The sequence below is a fragment of the Bombina bombina genome, chromosome 8 (assembly GCF_027579735.1).
Source record: "Bombina bombina isolate aBomBom1 chromosome 8, aBomBom1.pri, whole genome shotgun sequence".
Classification (NCBI taxonomy): Eukaryota; Metazoa; Chordata; class Amphibia; order Anura; family Bombinatoridae; genus Bombina; species Bombina bombina.
Window position 1 is genome coordinate 297277779 of NC_069506.1, and position 19344 is coordinate 297297122.

Sequence of the window (19344 nt, forward strand, 5' to 3'; positions counted from 1 at the left end):
TTCCATCTTGAAAGACGGTACTCTGAGAAACTTGTTTAGACACTTCAGGTCTAAAATAGGTCAGAAAGTTCCCCCTTTTTTTGGAACCACGAATAGATTGGAATAAAAATCTAGATCCAGTTCCTGTACTGGGACTGGAACTATCACTTCCAGGGAGGAAAGATCCTGTACACATTTCAAGAACGCCTCTCTTTATCTGGTCTGCAGATAATCTTGAGAGGTGGAATCTGCCCCTGAGAGGAAAGGTCTTGAATTCCAATTTGTAACCCTGAGACACTATGCCCACAGCCTAGGGATCTAGGAAATCTCGCATCCATGCTTGAGAAAACTGAGAAAAGTCTGCCCCCCACTTGATCCGATCCTGGATCTGGGGCAAACCCTTCATGCTGATTTAGAGTCAGCTGCAAGTTTCTTTGATTGCTTCCCCTTGTTCTAAGACTGACTGGGTTTTCAAGATGACTTGGACTGTTCCTGCTTGGAGGAAGAAGGGGAAGAAGTACCTCTGAAGTTACGAAAGGAACGAAAATTACTCTGACGTTCTTTCGGTCTATTCTTCTTGTCTTGTGGAAGAAAAACATAGTTTATGCTTACCTGATAAATGTATTTATTTCCGGATATGGTGAGTCCACGGAATCATTAATTACTAGAGGGAATATCACTCCTGACCAGCAGGAGGAGACAAAGAGCACTACAGCAAAGCTGCTATATATGTCACTTCCATTACCCATAATCCCCAGGAAAAATGAAAAAAAAAAGATAACATAAAAGTGTAAAGGTGCCTGAGGTTTTAGAAAAAATAACTGTCTTAAATAAAGGGTTGGCTGTGGACTCACCATATCCGGAAATAAATAAATTTATCAGGTAAGCATAAATTATGTTTTCTTTCCTAAGATAGGTTGAGTTCACAGAATCATCAATTACTAATGGGAATCAATACCCAATCTAGAGGACACAGATGATAAGGGAGGGACAAGACAGGTAGACCTAAACAGAAGGCACCACTGACTGAAGAACCCTTCTCCCAAAAGAAGCCTAAGCCAAGGCAAAAGTATCAAATTTATAAAACTTTGAAAAAGTATGCAAAGAGGACCAAGTTGCAGCCTTGCAAATCTGTTCCACAGAAGCTTAATTTTTAAATGTGCAGGAAAAAGAAACAGCCCTTGTGGAATGAGCAGTAATTCTCTCAGGAGGTTGCTGTCCAGCAGTCTCATAGGCCAAACAAATAATACTCCTTAGCCAAAGAGAAAGAGAAGTAGCCGTAGCTTTCTGATCCTTGCGCTTCCCAGAAAAACAAAGCAGAAGACTGACAAAAGTCTTTAGTTGCCTGAAGATAAAACTTCAATGTACGCACAAAATCTAGGTTGTGCAACAAACGCTCCTTAGGAGAAGAAGGATTATGACACAAAGAAGGAACCATGATCTCCTGATTAATATTCTTGTTTGAAACAACCTTAGGTAGGAAACCTAATTTAGTACGTAGAACCACCTTATCAGAATGATAAATAAGATAAGGAGAATCAAACTGCAGAGCCGAGAGTTCCGAAACTCTCCGAGCAGAAGAATTGAATCATTGAATCATGGTCTCAATGACCGACTCACGCATTCAATCTCCAAGCAGTCAGCCTCAGAGAAAAGTGATTTGGATGAAGAAAAGGACCCTGAAGTAGAAGGTCCTTCCTCAAAAGGGAGTCTCCACAGAGGTAGAGACGACATTTCCACTAGATCTGCATACCAGATCCTGCAAGGCCACACTGGCACTATGAGAATCACCGACACCCTCTCCTGCTTGATCCGAGCACTGACTCTTGGCAGGAGAGCGAACGGAGGAAATATGTATGCTAGACTGAAATTCCAAGGGACCACCAGAGCATCTATCAAGAAAGCCTGTGGATCCCTTGACCTCAAGCCGTACCTCAGAAGCTTGGCATTCTGCCGAGAAGCCATGAGATCCAGTTCTGGCTGCCCCTAATTGAGGATTAAACTGGATGAAAGGTCTGTCGGCTCAGAAAATCCGCCTCCCAATTGTCCACTCCTGGGATGTAGATTGCAGAAAGACAACAATTGTGAAACTCTGCCCACAGGATTATCCGGGCTACCTCTGTCATGACCAAGGAACTCCGAGTTCCCCCCAGGTGGTTGATGTATGCCACCGATGTTATGTTGTCCGACTGGAACCTGATAAACCAGGCTAAGGCTTACTGAGGCCAGGCCCGAAGAGCATTGAAAATTGTTTTCAGTTCTAGAATGTTTAAAGAGAGAACCGACTCCTCCAGAGTCCAAAGACCCTGAGCAGTCAGCTTCAGAGAAACAAGATTTGGATGAAGAAAAGGACCCTGAAGTAGAAGGTCCTTCTTTAAAGGACCTTCTACTTCAGGCAGAATAGACCATATAAACTCCATTCTAAAAGATGGTATACTTATATGACAATTCAAAAAGATTTTCTATCTTTGAAATAATGAATAGTTTTGAATAAAACCCCCAAATCCTGTTCCTAAAAAGGAACTGGTATAAATACCCCAGAAAACTCCAGGTCTGAGCAGCGCCTTGAGCCCCAACGGGTGACCAGCCGCGCTTCACAAGTACCCAATACATATAGGACTGAAACACACTTCAGGAAAATGTGAGCCTTACTGGAATAGCTGGAATATGTTAGAGAGAGAAAAAATACTTCTCACAGACTGTTTTACTCTGAATCCTATTCTGTATCCAAATCTAAGCAGTTTGGACCGAATTGAACCAAACAAATTTATTACAAAAGTCTTAACCTGCCCCTTACCAGCTAAGCTGGAATAAGAACTGCACCTAAATGCAAATTTGGGGAGCTGACTTTGATTTTTAAAATGGCTTAAATCGAATGAAGAAAACTTCCAATTATAAACATGTTACTTGGGGAAGAATTTAGAATTCCGTTCCTTAGTAAGAAAAAAAGCTTAATATTTAGCCTTAGAACTCAATCTTGAAGCCCAGAGTAACAGTTGAAGAATTGAATCCAATTGTGAACCAAATAATTGATTTACCTTGGAAAAAAAGAAATATGGAATTTAGAAATCAAATTAGCATTCCAAGATTGAAATCATAAAGTTCTTCTAGCTAAAATAGCTAAAGACATAGATTAAACCTCATTTACGAAAATATCAAAAAAATGACGACACAAATGAAATTATTAGCATGTTGATCAATTTAACATTGCTAAACAAATCATAATCCGATACTTGTTGCACTAAAGTATCCAACCAGAAAGCTGAAGCGGTTGCAACATTAGCCAAATAAATTGCAGGTCTAAGAAAAGTACCTGAAAATAAATAATTTTCCTTAAATAAGATACAAGTTTCCCAAGGAAAAAAATAAATACTATCTGCTATAGGAATAGTAGTATGTTAGCAAGAGTAGAGATAGTCCAAATAACTTGAGGGATCTTCCTCAAAACTTAAAACTAACTGCCAGCAAAGGATACAATTAAAAACCTTAAAGAAGGAATAAAAAAAATTCCCGGCCTATTCCATTCCCTAGTATCAGGAACTGGAAAAAAAACCTCTGAAGAAACCACAGAAGGTTAATAAGCAGAATTTAAATGTTAGCTAGTCTTAATCAAAAGAACTAGTTACTTCAATATCCAAAATAATCAACACCTTTTCAACAAAAAACAAATGTACTCTATTTAAAAATAAAAAAGTAGATTTGTTAGTGTCAATATCTGATGAAGAATATTCTGAATGAGAAAACACACCATCAGAGAAAGATAATTCAGTACAGGTGGCCCTCGTTTTACAACGGTTCAATTTACACCGTTTCAGAATAACAACCTTTTTTTCCAGTCATGTGACTGCTATTGAAAAGCATTGAGAAGCAGTGCATTGATTAAAATAGCCAGTAGGTGGAGCTGTCCGCTTGTGTTGCAGCAAAGCCAAGCAAGATGAAATTAATCAGTTTAACCAGACCTGAGCTATCGAGCAGATTTCAAAGGAACAAGATCTTCCTGTCTATAACTCAGTCCAGCTTGGAATGCATAGAAAGAACTGTTTGCAGAAAAATGCAAGTGAAGTCTGTGTTGTGTGATTATTTTATTAGGTTTATAATGCTGTTTAGCAAATGTTTTTGTTCATTTAACTTAGTTTAATTATAAATTCTGTGTTGTGTAATTATTTTATTAGGTTTATAATGCTGGTTAGCATTTAAAGTCTTCATTTCAAAGCTTTAAAAATAATGTTTTATGTGTTACTTATGACAATTTTAAGAAGGGCCTGGAACCTATCTCCCTCACTTCCCATTGACTTACATTATAAACTGGGTTTCAATTTACAACGGTTTCGATTTACAACCATTCCTTCTGGAACCTAACCCCGGCGTAAACTGAGGGCTACCTGTATGTTGTTGGTCATTTGAAACTTCATCAACTAAATGAGAAGTTAGAAGGCGGGATAGCAGACAAAGCCTTTATACTAGAATCAGAAAAATATTCTTATAAATTCCTAAATATATCTTTTATATAAGATGTAAAAAGAATAGCAATAGATAATGCATAAATACTAATGGACTCTGCATGTAAAAGTTTATCATATAAACTTATTACAAACCATAGCTAAATATAAACATTCATAACATTAAAATAAATGAACTTAGCTTTGGTAGGACTGATATCAGTCATCAGGAATCCCTCAGTATTTTCTGATACAGGAACAGCTTTTGAAATATCTTGCAATATGTAATAGAAAAAAACAACATATAAAGCAAAATTATCAAATTCCTTAAATGACAGTTTCAGGAATGGGAAAAAATGCTAAACAAACAAGCCTCTAGCAACCAGAAGCAACAAAAAAGTGAGATTGAAATAATGTGAAAAAGTGGCGCCAAGTATGACGCCCACATTTTTTGGCGCCAAAAATGACGCCCACATTTTTTGGCCCAAAAAAACGTCTGTAACACACATGCGTCAAAAAATGACTCAACCATGTGTAAACTTCCGGCGTCAACTATGGCGCCGGAAATAACGAAATTTTGCACCAAAAAAGTTTGCGCCAAGAATGACGCAATAAGTTGAAGCATTGTCTGCTTAACAGCCCGCAAGGAAAAAAGTCAATTTGAAAATTTCTGAAGGTAAGAAAAAATATTTATTCATATGCATTTCCCAAAATAATGAAACTGACAGTCTGAAAGAAGGAATACTGATTAACCTGAATCATGGCAAATATAAGTTTAAAACATATATTTAGAACTTTACATATAAAGTGCCCAACCATAGTTTTGAGTGTCATAAATATAAATAAGATTTACGTACCCCAAGACACTCATTTACATATAGTAGATAGCCAAACCAGTACTGAAACGAGAATCAGTAGAGGTAATGGTATATATAAGAGTATATCGTCGATCTGAAAAGGGAGGTAGGAGAAGAAATCTCTACGACCGATAACAGAGAACCTATGAAATAGATCCCCTAGAGGAAGACAATTGTATTCAAAAAGGCAATACTCTCTTAACATCCCTCTGACATTCACTGCACTCTGAGAGGAAAACCGGGCTTCAGCCTGCTGCGAAGCGCATATCAACCTAGAATCTAGCACAAACTTACTTCACCCGCTCCATGGGAGGCAAAGTTTGTAAAACTGAATTGTGGGTGTGGTGAGGGGTGTATTTATAGGCATTTTAAGGTTTGGGAAACTTTGCCCCTCCTGGTAGAAATGTATATCCCATACATCACTAGCTCATGGACTCTTGCTAATTACATGAAAGAAATCATCGTATTCAAATAAGTGATACTCCCTTCACGTCCCTCTGACATTCGCTGTACTCTGAGAGGAATCGGGCTTCAACAATGCTGAGAAGCGCATATCAACATAGAAATCTTAGCACAAACTTACTTCATCACCTCCATAGGAGGGGAAACTTTGCCCCTCCTGGTAGGATTGTATATCCCATATGTCACTAGCTCATGGACTCTTGCCAAATACATGAAAGAAATGACCCCTTCTACTTTAGGAACCGTTTGCCAGTTTGGAGTCAGCAACAGGAAACATTCCTGTGCTATAATCTCTGTGGCACAGTCTGGCACAGGAAAAACCTCCACAGAGGAAGGAACATCAAAGTATTTATTAAGTTTACTAGACTTCTTAGGGTTGACAACGACAATGTTATCTGAGTCGTCCAAGGTAGCTAAAACCTCCACGTTGGTGTTCAAGCTTAAATCTGAAGGCTACTACTTCAGCATCAGATGGAGGAATTAAACTGTCCGAATCTGAGATTTCACCCTCAGAAGCTACCAACGTATCTTTCTCATCAGAGTTATGAGAAAGGGCAACTAGGCTAGCAGAAGCCGGAGCAGAAACCTTAGTATCTGAATCTCTAAACTTCCTCTTGTGTTTTCCCTGAAGCATGGGAATGACAGCTAATGCGCAGAAGATACCTGGGCAGCGATTTCTGCTTGCAAATAAACTCCCCCCGGGAGATTGAGAGGAACAGCAGGGCACTGCATGTGACGCCATTAAGGCTTGGGACACTTGAAGAGAAGGCTGTGGCATGAGCATCGCCAGAACAGCTTCATCCTGAGAGACGGTTGACTCAGAAACAAAAAGTTTCTCTTTATGCAAAATAGTTCTTTCTGTGCATGAGGAACAAAATTGCAGGGTTGGTACAATTTGGCTCTCTAAGCAAAGCAGGCATCTGTCTAAAGGAGCAGGATCCGGATTCATAATGTATAAAAAAAATAATTTGTAATTATAATTGAGAAAGGTACTGTCCCTTTAAATTTATAAAAAAAAGGATTTTTTTATTTAAATATATGGCAGCAAGAGAAAAAACAATCTATTCAGTCACCTCTACACCTCAGTCAGTGACTGAGGTGCCTACCTGTCCCAATAGGATAACGATGGTGCGATCTGATATACTGGGCAGCTGCAAGTGACAAATTTCTCCAAGTCTCAGCCAGCAACGGAAGTGCGTCACGTGATTGGCTAAAGAAGCTGCGCCAGTGAAGTGAAAGCGTGCGCTTCCAGCAGAAAGTTACAGAGAAACAAAAGTAAGCCGCTTCCTGACTGTGTAGTCTGTCAGAGCCGGCTAAGGATATCGCAATCGTGCGATCTAAAGTCGTGCCCCAAACACCTTGAGTTAAAAATAAAATACAGATTTTCCTCAGAGCCACATAAACTTAACCCCTGAGCCACCAAAATAGTTAACTCCTAATGTATAAAGGAGATTAACTTAGTCTCTGCGGTCACATCTATTTGCAAAGTGCCTGCTCACTGCCTAAAGGAATCCTAAGATTTTCTGTGGTCCCATTAAATTTGCAGTTTCTGGAGTAGCTTAACTCCTTCAATGCCCGCATCCTAGCCCCATTCAGCAGTCCGGTAATAGGACAGCCCACCCGGTATGAGAGGATGCCACTCCTCACAGAGACCTGTGAACACCTACTCTGGCTTTTCTAAACAAGGGCAGCAACATGTTAGAAAAACACAGTGAGGCACACCTCACAAGTTCCTTACTGCTTTAAAGCCACCATTGCCCTACTGAAGAGACTAACGTGGAGTATGGCTAGACCCAATCCTTGAAAAAGGGGAAACAACAGAGTTAACCTACTCTGGCTTTCTGTAATGGTTAAAATCTGTCTTGAAGTGAATTTTCTTCAGACACCAAAACTTCCCCTTTCTCCATGGACCAAGGCAAAGAAAATGACTGGGGGTTGTGGGAAGGGAAGTGATACTTAACAGCTTAGCTGTGGTGCTCTTTGCCTCCTTCTGTTGGCCAGGAGTGATATTCCCAACAGTAAATGATGACACCATGGACTCACCATATCTTAGGGAAGAAAATCACGTCTGAACAGAACTAGGTGTTCAATCTCCACGCAATCAGCTTCAGAGAATCCAGGTTTGGATGGAGGAATGGACCCTAAGTTAGAAGGTCCTTCCACAGAAGTAATTCAAAAGGAGAAGGAAAGGTGGACAGTAACTGAGCACTCAAAAGAGTATACTGATTAAGACAGTATTGAGGCAGGAAAAGCCACCAAAGAAGGGATATAAATTAAAACTTAACATTTATTAATGAAACTAATACAATATATGCACTAACCCTGTAGGTGTATATAAAACTTAGATTAAAAGTAAAACATAAAGATGAGTACGAGCAATGGCAAATCCTCAGCTCAGTACAAACCAGAAAAGGCTCACGGACTGCACAAGAAAATTAACTACATAGGAGGATTGACCTCACAATAATTACTTCTATAAAGTGCAGTGCTGGAGCGGTAAGTACCGGTCTGAGAACAAAACTCCAAAACCCAAAACCAAATACTGATTGCTACCTAAAGTAGGCTTAAATTACTGATATAAGGAGCATAATACTGGTATTACTGGTCTCAAATAGCGCCTGATGCACATTTTGCCGTTATTCGGCTTTCTCAAAGGCTAACCCGACTTGGGGAAGCCCTACTACCTAAAATAAATCACTTAGCCAATCAGGGGTGAGCAAAATTACACCCCCCGATCCGGACCTATCACCACAGCCCTCCTATCATTGGATAGACGTGTATCACATGACAACGACGTCACTATTGTTTATTGACATTTCCTGGTTGGATATTATGCCTGTGACAGTTAGTGAATACGAAAAAAGATTGTTTAAATGTTATGGATACAATCCTATCAAGCAGCATATCAGGATGACAAAATGCAGGTTTGATTGCTATGGGCAATAGTCAATACGAAAGTTCTATAATGCCCATAATCTGTAACCATTAGTTGGTAATTGGGACCATAATCAAAGAGATCTCAATAATGTCATTTCAGAATTACCTGTATTTAGGTGTTAATCTTTTTACCACTCAAAATTTGAGTACATTAGATCAGTAATCATGCCGAGTATGCATACCATACACAGGATCCATGAAGGACCTTGATCTATAATCGGAACTATGATATCATTTGGCATACACGGATAAGATAAGCAGTGTGCATCAGTGTCAACAATGTAGTGCACTCTTTCACAGTCTCCATTATTAGCCATTCAATGATGTAGCTATTGCTAGCAATTCACATCAATTTCAATACAAGTGAAGCAAATTTTCATCGAAACTGTATGCAGTTATATGTGCAGAACTCGTTAACGAGTATATCAAGTTACAAGTACTGCCATTTCTGTAACCAAAGTGGGTCATATTATATCAATACCACTTACTACATACCATTCACATATTGACTGATAAATGTCAGTGAGTCATTGATAAATGATGGGTACAGTTTATAGATAAAAACCAATAATGGTAGTTTATAAAAAAGTTATCAGAAAAAAAAGAAAGTATCATATGTGACACTAACCAAGAAACTGCTCCACTTAGGCTGTCAAAATGAAGAGGTTAATATGGTAGTTCACAAAAAAGACCAATATAACTAGTTACATAGTTTGTATTATACATATGTTATGTGATTATGATCGTAGAAATGTTGTTAATGTTATTGTTGTATATACATGTTTACTGGTATTCCATCAACAGGTTAATTCTTTATTAGCTTGGATAACTAGTATTACTAGTGACCATAAAGAATGTGGCATGATTATGCAATAGCTTATTTATAGGAAAGAGCCATAACCATCTTGTTCATTAAGGCCTGCATGTGTTAAAGTAATACTCGCCGAGTAATTCGGAAGGCCTACCAAAGAGCAAAGAGGACTCCTTGAGATTAATTACTGATTCCAAAAAAGAGAACCAAGGTCCCTAATGACAAAATGCAATTTGTAACCACATTTAATGCTGACCACCAAACTATAAGTGATATACTGAACCGTCACTCCGGCATTCTCAAATCTGATAAAGATATATCGCAATTTGTGGGGGATAAAATCAGCACTAGCTGGAGGAGAGCTCCCACAATTGGCAATAAATTAGTCAGAAGTCAATTTATCAGAAAAAAAACAAGCAATAAAAACGTTTGCGGAACATATACATGTGGTCAGGGCCGCCACTAGAAATTTTGGGGCCCATGACTTAACCATTGATCAGGCCCCCCCTCCCTCTTTGATATGTGCAATTTTTGACCAAGTGACTAAAACGTATATGCACTTTATTCTTAAGTGTCTATTTAAACTTGGAAATGTTGTAAAGGTAGTAACATACAAACACACAGACACACTAATACACTGAAACACACAAACACACTCACACATAAGGATTCACATATAGACACTCTAGCAGACACGCAAAGAAACACACAAACACATTCAGACACAGACACTCAAACATCAGCACTTGATTACATTGACCTGACAAGTAATGAGGTAGACTACAGTTTTGTAAAAAAATTAGATTTAGAAAACAAAATATGGAGTTCTGATTATCTTTTTGTAAAGGAAGATGCCAACTAAATGATGACAATAGCATGCAGTGGCTGAAAGGAAGGAAAGGTCTCATTAGTCTCAAAGTCTGTAGAAAAATGTGAATAATCAGTAGTAAGGTCAAAATGTCCTAAAAAGGAACATACAATGGACACTCACACAAACTCAAACTTGCACATACACCTAAGGAAACACAGACAGAGACAGCCTCAGAAAACACACAAAGACACACACACACACACACACACACACACACACACACAGAGACACCCACAGAAAGCACACACCCTCACAGAGACACCCACAGAAAACACACACCCTCAAAGAGACATCCACAGAAAACACAGACATACATACATACACACACACACACACACACACACACACACACAGACATCCACAGAAAACACAGACATACACACCCACCCTCACAGAGGCATCCAGAGAAAATACACAAAGGCAAACATACACACACCTTCGCAGAGACACCCATAGAAAAAGCTCAAAGACATATGCACACACCCTCACAGACATCCACAGAAAATGCACAAAGACATACACACCCACCCTCACAGAGAGACCCACAGAAAAAAAATACATACACACTCATAGAGACATAAACCAAAGCACAAATACATAAACACAGACACCCACAGAAACACTCACAGGAGGAAACATTTATGCACCTTGCATCCCCTAAATCAACAGCGTGTGACATGCATGATAAAAAAAATTGCAGAAATTAAGAGATCACTTTTAAAAGAATCATATTTGTAAATGTATAAACATAAATAATTCTGTGAATTCAAAATTGTACATTATTGATCTGGGTAGATGGCTAGATGAAGAAAAGTACTTTTAAAAGGTTGACATATGTTTGTTTGTTTTTTCCCCATTTTCCACAACCAAGAGCACCACTTCAAATATAGTGTACAAATGTTCCCATCTGTCAGCAGTACTTATGGATTTTGAAAATGCTGTACTCTATATAGTCTTGGTGGAACCATAAGCTGTGGTACTCATACCATTAGATCTGGTTAAATGCAGGATTTAGGCTTGTTGGTATGCATTTCATAATTAAGTCAGCTGTAGTGTAAACTGAACAGTTTTAAGTTAACCTGTCTCATTTCAAACACTGAGCAATCTTAGTCTGAGAGTATAACATTTTATGCAGATGTAAAAATCTTAGATAAAATGCCTCCTTGCATCTGGAAAGTCCTTGCATAAATGGACAGTAAACTGGAATGTAATATATATATATATATATATATATATATATATATATATATATATATAGGCAAAGAGTCAGGTGCACTCTCACAAATAGTTCATCCAGTGCCAGGGTGCTAGAAAAGGAGTAGGATATGGCAAGCAGTTGACAGCACTCTCTGGTCTTGATAATCAAAAAGATTTATTTAGTCAGAGGCGCCGTGGAGCAGCATGTATCTGGTATTGGATTGCAGCAGCTTATGCAGGCATGAGGATCCTTGCGTACTACTGCTGATACTGCTGCCTGCAGCGTGGGAAAACACCAGCAAGAACATTTCTTCACACATTTCAAGGCAACATGGGTGCAGTCTATGGCCCAAAACATTATTAGGAATTCCATCAATTCCATCTGATTTAAATGTCTTGAGAAGGTACGCTGACTCATTCCAATCTCAACAATGGACAATGAAAACATCCTGTAGCCATGAAGTATATCATGGAAAACAGTGTTAACATGCCAGGGATGGCTCTTGTTCGAAAGGTCACTGGTTCTAAACCTTCCTGTGTTTCATTAAAAATCAAGAAAATTGCTGGGGGTGTGTCTATCAGCCATCATGGTCGGTAGCATTATTGGAAGCGGAGTAAATGGGGCTTATGGAATGGCCGTTTTTCTACCAACCACAGACATTTAGCTTGATTTCTCCAGCAAAGAAGATCTCTCTGTCAGATACTGAACCATTTGATATCTTTCTTAAGTGTGATATACCTCTGGTGCACGCTACGGACCATTAAGCCTTATTGTGGCGCATTACTGCAAGTATTACAGACTCCCCTCCCCCCCTTGTGCTGGGGATTATCGGCACAACATCCCTTAGTTAATTTTTACAACAGAGGCCCTCAGATTACTTTTGCGGCAATGGAGGAAGAAGATTATGCATTAATAACGACCTTACTAGCTGGGTTTGAAAATAAAATGGCAAAATACTTTGACCACCTCATACTTCTGACATGCATCCAACACGCAGAGGAGGATAACAGCGTGTGTAAGATAGAGGGGTCAGAAACTACAGAGTGTCGCTACGGTGAACAACCCGAAGATACTGACCCTTTTCTTGTGGCCCGGGTAGCTCAGGAACAAGCCAGGGACTCGCCAGGGACTCTTACTGCATGGGCGCTGCGGAATGGAGCGACATACCGGATGTTCGGCAGCATGAAAGTGGCTGTAACTCAATTACTCTCGACGCTACTGAGCACAAGGCACCAATCAATCTGAACTTGTCCTCGGTCACGGCCTGGAGAGATGCGGCCGGTCTGCCGGGTGGTGTCTGGGACATAAGTAAATCTATAGAATTCAGCAGTAGTGTCCTTTGGAAGAGGTGGGTAGTAAAAGGTCACGATCTCCCTCAGACTGCGCAGCAGATATGCAGCCAATGACCCATACAAGGAAGAACCCTTTTGACTTTATGTCTGGAACACTGAGTCCATGCAAAGTTGGAATAGGATAAAGGCCTTCTATCTATCTAGGATATGCAGAATATTTTTGTTCAAGTCTGCATTTTTCCCCTAAATCTGTTCAAGCACTTTGCATTTTAGTGACTTTATCCACAGTTCAACTGTCTGTATGTTATGTTTTTGTGGGGAAGTCTCAAGGTTTGCTAGTTAAGGCACACGTTTATGTGTTTATTTCTTGACCATTATAGTTTAATTGTTAAGTTCACCTATTTTGTGCTGATGTTGGCATCTAGACTCAGTGCTCACAATAGTTCATATGTAGTTGCCAGCTTAAACAAGGCAATTCCCCGGAACCCCTTGGTAAGCTATATATATATATATATATATATATATATATATATATATATATATATATATATATATATATATATATATATATATATATTGTATTCTCATATATTTATTTTGTGATTACCAGAGAGTCCCTTAATATTATCACTATAGTCAAGTTAGAATTAAGCTTTTATACTTTTCTCACCGCCCTTAGAATCTTGTATTCTTATTTTTAAACTAACCAATGAGAGGCCAATCTAATGGGGAACCAATTTTGCCTATATTATCTGTAAGATTATTACTTTAGTCTGGTTGGTTGTCTTAGCTGGCCATTACTCTGGGTTTTCCTAGGCACTAGATTCTGTAGGCTATTATATCTCATATATTATTCCCACCAATACCCTACTCCCTCTGTAAATTAGTGGTTATGTCCACATAGCTATTTTATTTCCTCTTCTGCCCAGTAGCTTGTCATGTCTGGTTATGTTCTCCTCCTACCTTCTAAATAACCTGAGAGCATCTATATATCTAATAAACCCGCTGTCACAAATCTAAAACTCAACCACCTTGGTGATTTTTTTTGCGGTATTAATCTGCTACTTAAAGACAATTTTCCTCTTATGTAACATAAGTGTGAATAGGTTCAAGAGTAACCTCCTGTGTCAAGTGAGGAAACTTGGTTTGTGGTTTCAATCATATTTTATATTTACTCCATTACTACTATATTTTAATTAGTATTATGCACCCTACGGGGAAAAATATATCTCTCAACCATCGGATCAATTAGGGGGATATGCTGGACAAATAACCCTGGGATCCATACTATTGCCCCCTTTGGAGTCTTGGGTTTATATAGTAGAGATGTTCACTCCCCTCACAGAGATGCAGACATCTGTTTTACCCAGAGGGATTATAGTTATTACGCACCATGAATGCTCTCAGACATGGATATCTGCGAGCATATAACTGTACACTAACTAAATCTTTAGCTATGACTAGGTCCTATGTGGTACAGTTGTATGTTTTTTTTTATAGGAATTGTTATTGGCTAATAGCCCTGAATATGTTTGACCATATCATTATTTTATCTCCTTTTTTTCTTCTTGCTGTTGTTATGTATGAATAAGAGTTTAGGTCCCCCTATATAGCAGAGGTATTTGAGGAATACATAACTTTTATTAGTACAGTATTACTTTCCTAAGTTCACATAGCATCTTTATGTTCAGGCAAAGTTCGCTCCAATCCATGCCCACCCCTTCTTCACATACACCATGAGGTAAACATGAAATACAGGTATACCTCACTTTACAGCGCTTCACTTTACAGCGTTTCACTAATACAGCGCTTTGTGGAGCTGAGTTCAACCTCCAAGGATTTTGAAACAGTGCTGTAATCATCATGAGATTGCGAGAAAAGTGACTGTCTCCATTTTGTTATTCTTAGATCACTCTGTTTACAGCATTACAGTGCAATCTCAGTGCTATAGTCTGGCATATTGTACTACAGTAATTGTCACTATTTTACAGGTACAGTTTTTATTGAATACTAATTGAATACTGTGCTGTGCTAGTGTTAAACTAAACATAGCGCTATTGCACCCCTAATATATGTGTTAGTTCAAACATGATTTCAAGTTTTAACCTTTTAATGCTGTTATGCCGTTCTTTTCCGTCATAATTACACTGGGCTTTTTTTTTTTTTTTTTTTTGAATCAGCTTTATTGAGATAATAAAAATAGAATTACAGGTTATGGAGACGCAGCCCCAGTTTCATACATATTTGATATAACAGTACATGCTAGGTATTGGGCCGATTCAATTTTACTATCGTAACAACAATACAACATTGGACTGGACCAGCAAGCACTTATCAGAAGATTTAACTCTTTACAAATGAATAAAGAAATTCAACATAGAACAAGGGGAATCCTGTCTGAATTTCAAACACTTCTTTTTTATTATGATATTGCAGAAGGGGGGGGGGGAGGGTTCTCAACAATAAACTCCATTATGTTTCTATATGACTAATGTATGATATTGGATCCACCTATCTATCTTTAAGGTATATTTCCCATAGTGATAAAACTTGTGCATAAACTTCCATTCTGTCTGTTCTTAAGTAGTATAGTTCCTCGAGGTGAACCAATTCGGAAACTCTATTAACCCACATCTCTATAGTTGGGGGATCTCGCGACCTCCAGTTCTTAGCTATTAAAATGTTTACACTATTTGACATAATAAAGAACAGTTTAAGGGAGGGCTTATGTTTAATTTTGGGAGGTTTATTTAGTAACCAGAGTAGGGGGTCCATAGGAAATTGTAGTTCGAGTATGTCCTCTATCTCCAGAATAACTGATTTCCAGAGATTATGTATAACTGTGCACCACCACCACATGTGGGCCATGCCACTGTTGGCATGTCCACAGCGCCAGCATTTGTTTTGCGATTTGTGAAATAGTCGGTGAAGTTTGTTAGGTGTGTAGTACCATCTATGTAACAATTTTAAGTTAATTTCCATAGTAGCTGTAGAGATAGAGGTCTTAAGTGTTGCACCTATTATTCTTGATCTGACATGTAGTGGGATTATTATCCCTAAATCCTTCTCCCAACTTTCCATATAGGGAATAGGGTAACCCGGAAAGGGTGTGATCTTAATTACACTGGGCTTTAAAGCCGTTATGACGGAATAGAACGTCATAGCCAACGGCTGTCCTGAAGCCTACTGTGCTTCTCAGATTTGATCGCGTTCTGGAGGGCGTTCCTAGGGTTATAGGGACGCCCCCCAGACCCGATCCAATAATTGAAATCTCGCAATCGTTTGCACGATTGCGTGGTTTCAATTTGTCTACATCGGAACAGTTGTTCCGATGTAGACACTTTAACCCCGTCAGGAAAGGGTTAAACACACTGGCAAGTGAAAAGAAAGCTAAAACTGCCTTGTTTCACTTTAAGGCGGTTTTCACTTTACAGCGGGGCTCCGGTCCCTAACCCGCTGTATGAGCGGGGTATACCTGTACAACTAAACATAGGTTAATTGGCGCCAAAGGCAGATGCATCATTGGAATATGTTGTTTTTCCCTATACACTCTCAACCTGAGACTTCCGCCATATATTTAGCATCAATAATTAAAACACTGTTAATATGGTCATCTTGAAGCTCCATCTGAGGGTCCACAGATGCAGATCTGGTATCACCTATACATCTCTAAAAAGCCAATTAGTAAAGTGTATACCTGCAACAACTAGCATCCTTAAATATTTTCCTCTCTATTTATGGGTCTGTATTCAGTTCAGAGTAAAATAAAGTAGCATACTACTGAGGTTGTAGCCCCATCACCGTTGCACCATACGTTCCAAACGAACCCTAGACACAAATCCCAATATCAACATATATGTATATACCCTCCTATTTACTCCTTCCACTTCACTCCTGGAATTTTCTTATTAGAGGCATTGTTTCCTTATTTATCCTAGCCGTGATAGTACGCACACCCTCCAGTACCATGTCCCTTAGTATATACTGGCCGGAGCAGTATAGTAGACCTTGTGCCTACAGTAATTCTACTCAACTAAAAATCTGCTTTGTCAACGGGTGCATGGCGACTTTGTATTTATGCCAGGATTGATATCAGTTGAACTTTAGTTTGAGATATTACATTACTCTATTACTTTATTTTCATATGTTATAACTTGTTTTGACTCCTCTAAATATTGCTCTATATAATTTTACTCTGTGTTCTGGGAACCTTAGGTCGTTAAGTTTGATAATTTCTGTGAGTGCTATTAATGAGAGAGGGGCTTACTGCTTTTTATAAATTTACAACAAGATAGACTGTCTACCAGTTATGTTCACAAACATATGTAGTACACTATAGCAGGATATATATATAATATTTACTAATCCTTTCTTTTTAACATGTGAAAACTGTACTTAACTAATATTTGTCTGTTTAATATTTGCCTTCCTAGATATTCTGTTATTGCTGAATATGCATGCTACTCCTTATCTATAAGTCTTTGCAACTCCACCATAGTTGAGATGAAAGAATATTTAACTATGTACCAGCAAGTTTCCCTCTCCCACTCCTTATACTCCAAACAAATATCCAGAGTACTTACCAGGTTAATCTTCTCCCTTTTTATACCAGCTACATTTCATGTAGAGCAATCTATTATAGCACCGCCTCCCCCCCCCCTTATACTGGGTCCTATACCCATTTTTCTTTAATCCAAGCGGCTCTTGTCTGCTGTAATCTTTTCCTTCTCTCACAGTATTCTTGTTAGTTATATCCCTCCATCGATACAGATCTCTTGAATAATCCAAAAGTCCCAGTCAGCTATCTGATAAATATTTCCCTCACCACAAGTGGACTTGCTGATTTCTCACTATATTATCACTCTGTATCCACTTCAGTTTACAGGGAGTGGTCTTCTTGGCCTAACCCTTTACGACACAGGGATATAATTTTGTCAACTTATATTCATAATACCCCTCATAACACTAAAAAGAGACCCTATATTTACTCCTGAGAAATTCCACCTCTATACTCACCAGCAAATGAAGAACTATGTATGTGTTAAGTATAAGATGATAATTATTACATCACTGTCTAAGACTTATTGTTTACTTTTTTTATGTTTGTAATTTCTATGCCCATACCCATGTGGAGTTGTATTACTTTATTTTCTCCTGTTTGTCTCAATAAAAATATTAAAAAAAAAAAAAAAAGATTTATTTAGTGACGTTTCGGGGAATCCTCCCCTTCATCAGACCGGACGGTCTGATGAAGGGGAGGATTCCCCGAAACGTCACTAAATAAATCTTTTTGATTATCAATACCAGAGAGTGCTGTCAACTAATATATATATATATAGGGAAACAAAGAACTCCTCGGCACTCCATAGGTCAGAATAAGATAAAAACCTTTATTAGGTAGCGCAGCTTAAAAACATAAATCCACATACAGCAGCTCAGTAAAATCACACATAGAAATGGAAAACAGGGGGAACATCACCCTCCTGTGACATCATGCGCGTTTTATGCCTCTGGGGCACTTGTTCATATATATATATATATATATATATATATATATATATATATATATATATATATATATATATAAAAACAGCTAGTTTTGGTTAGTATTTAGACTGGTGAACTAGGGCCCACCTCTCTTAATATTTAGATGACACCCCAGGTGCAAGGAGGCTTAAAAAATAACTATAATTAGATTGAGAAATAGAAGTAAGCCTTTTCCAGCACTGCACATAAAATCACAAAATTAAATTCACACAATGAATCTGTGTATCACTTAAAGCTCGACTCAAACACGGTTGTCAAGATGCAACAATTACATTTATTAAAGGAAAAAAATCATAAAGAAAGTATATGTGCAAATGTTACAATAAATTTGATGCAATTCATCAACTGAATAATAAGCATGCTAGTGCATTCATTACCCCTCACACAGACAAAGGCTCTTTTTCCATAGAGTTTAGTTGCAGTGCGTCCACTGAGAAAAAAGCACAGTTACCAGTTAGTAATAAATGATTCCACTGAAGCTATATGACAAGCTGTAAAGTTAGTTGTGCTTAAGCTGTATTAGTATGCAATGCACTGCAGTGAAAGCAAATATCCTCTTGTGCTGTGTGATTGACACGGATATGAAATGCAGTTCAAGTGGTATAGAGCTATTCAGGTGGTGTTAAATAACATTCCTGGGGCTAATATAATATACAGAGTCCCTGATAATAAGTCCCCACCACTCACTCTAAGTTGGAGCGAGCTGAACAGTTGCCAGAGGGGCAGAGAGAGTCACTCAGCAGGGATAACTAGTCGTATACTCCTCACAGGTATGCGCTGTCTCACATAGTACTATGCCACAAAATACAACTGGTTTACCTGAGTCCTGAAAACGATACGGTTCTTCACCCCTATGTTAAATATAACAGCCACCGCTCACCACATCAACTTAGGACATCCTCCTTCAATGCAAAGAGTTCCGGTCAGAGGTAGTTCTTCATCCATAAACAT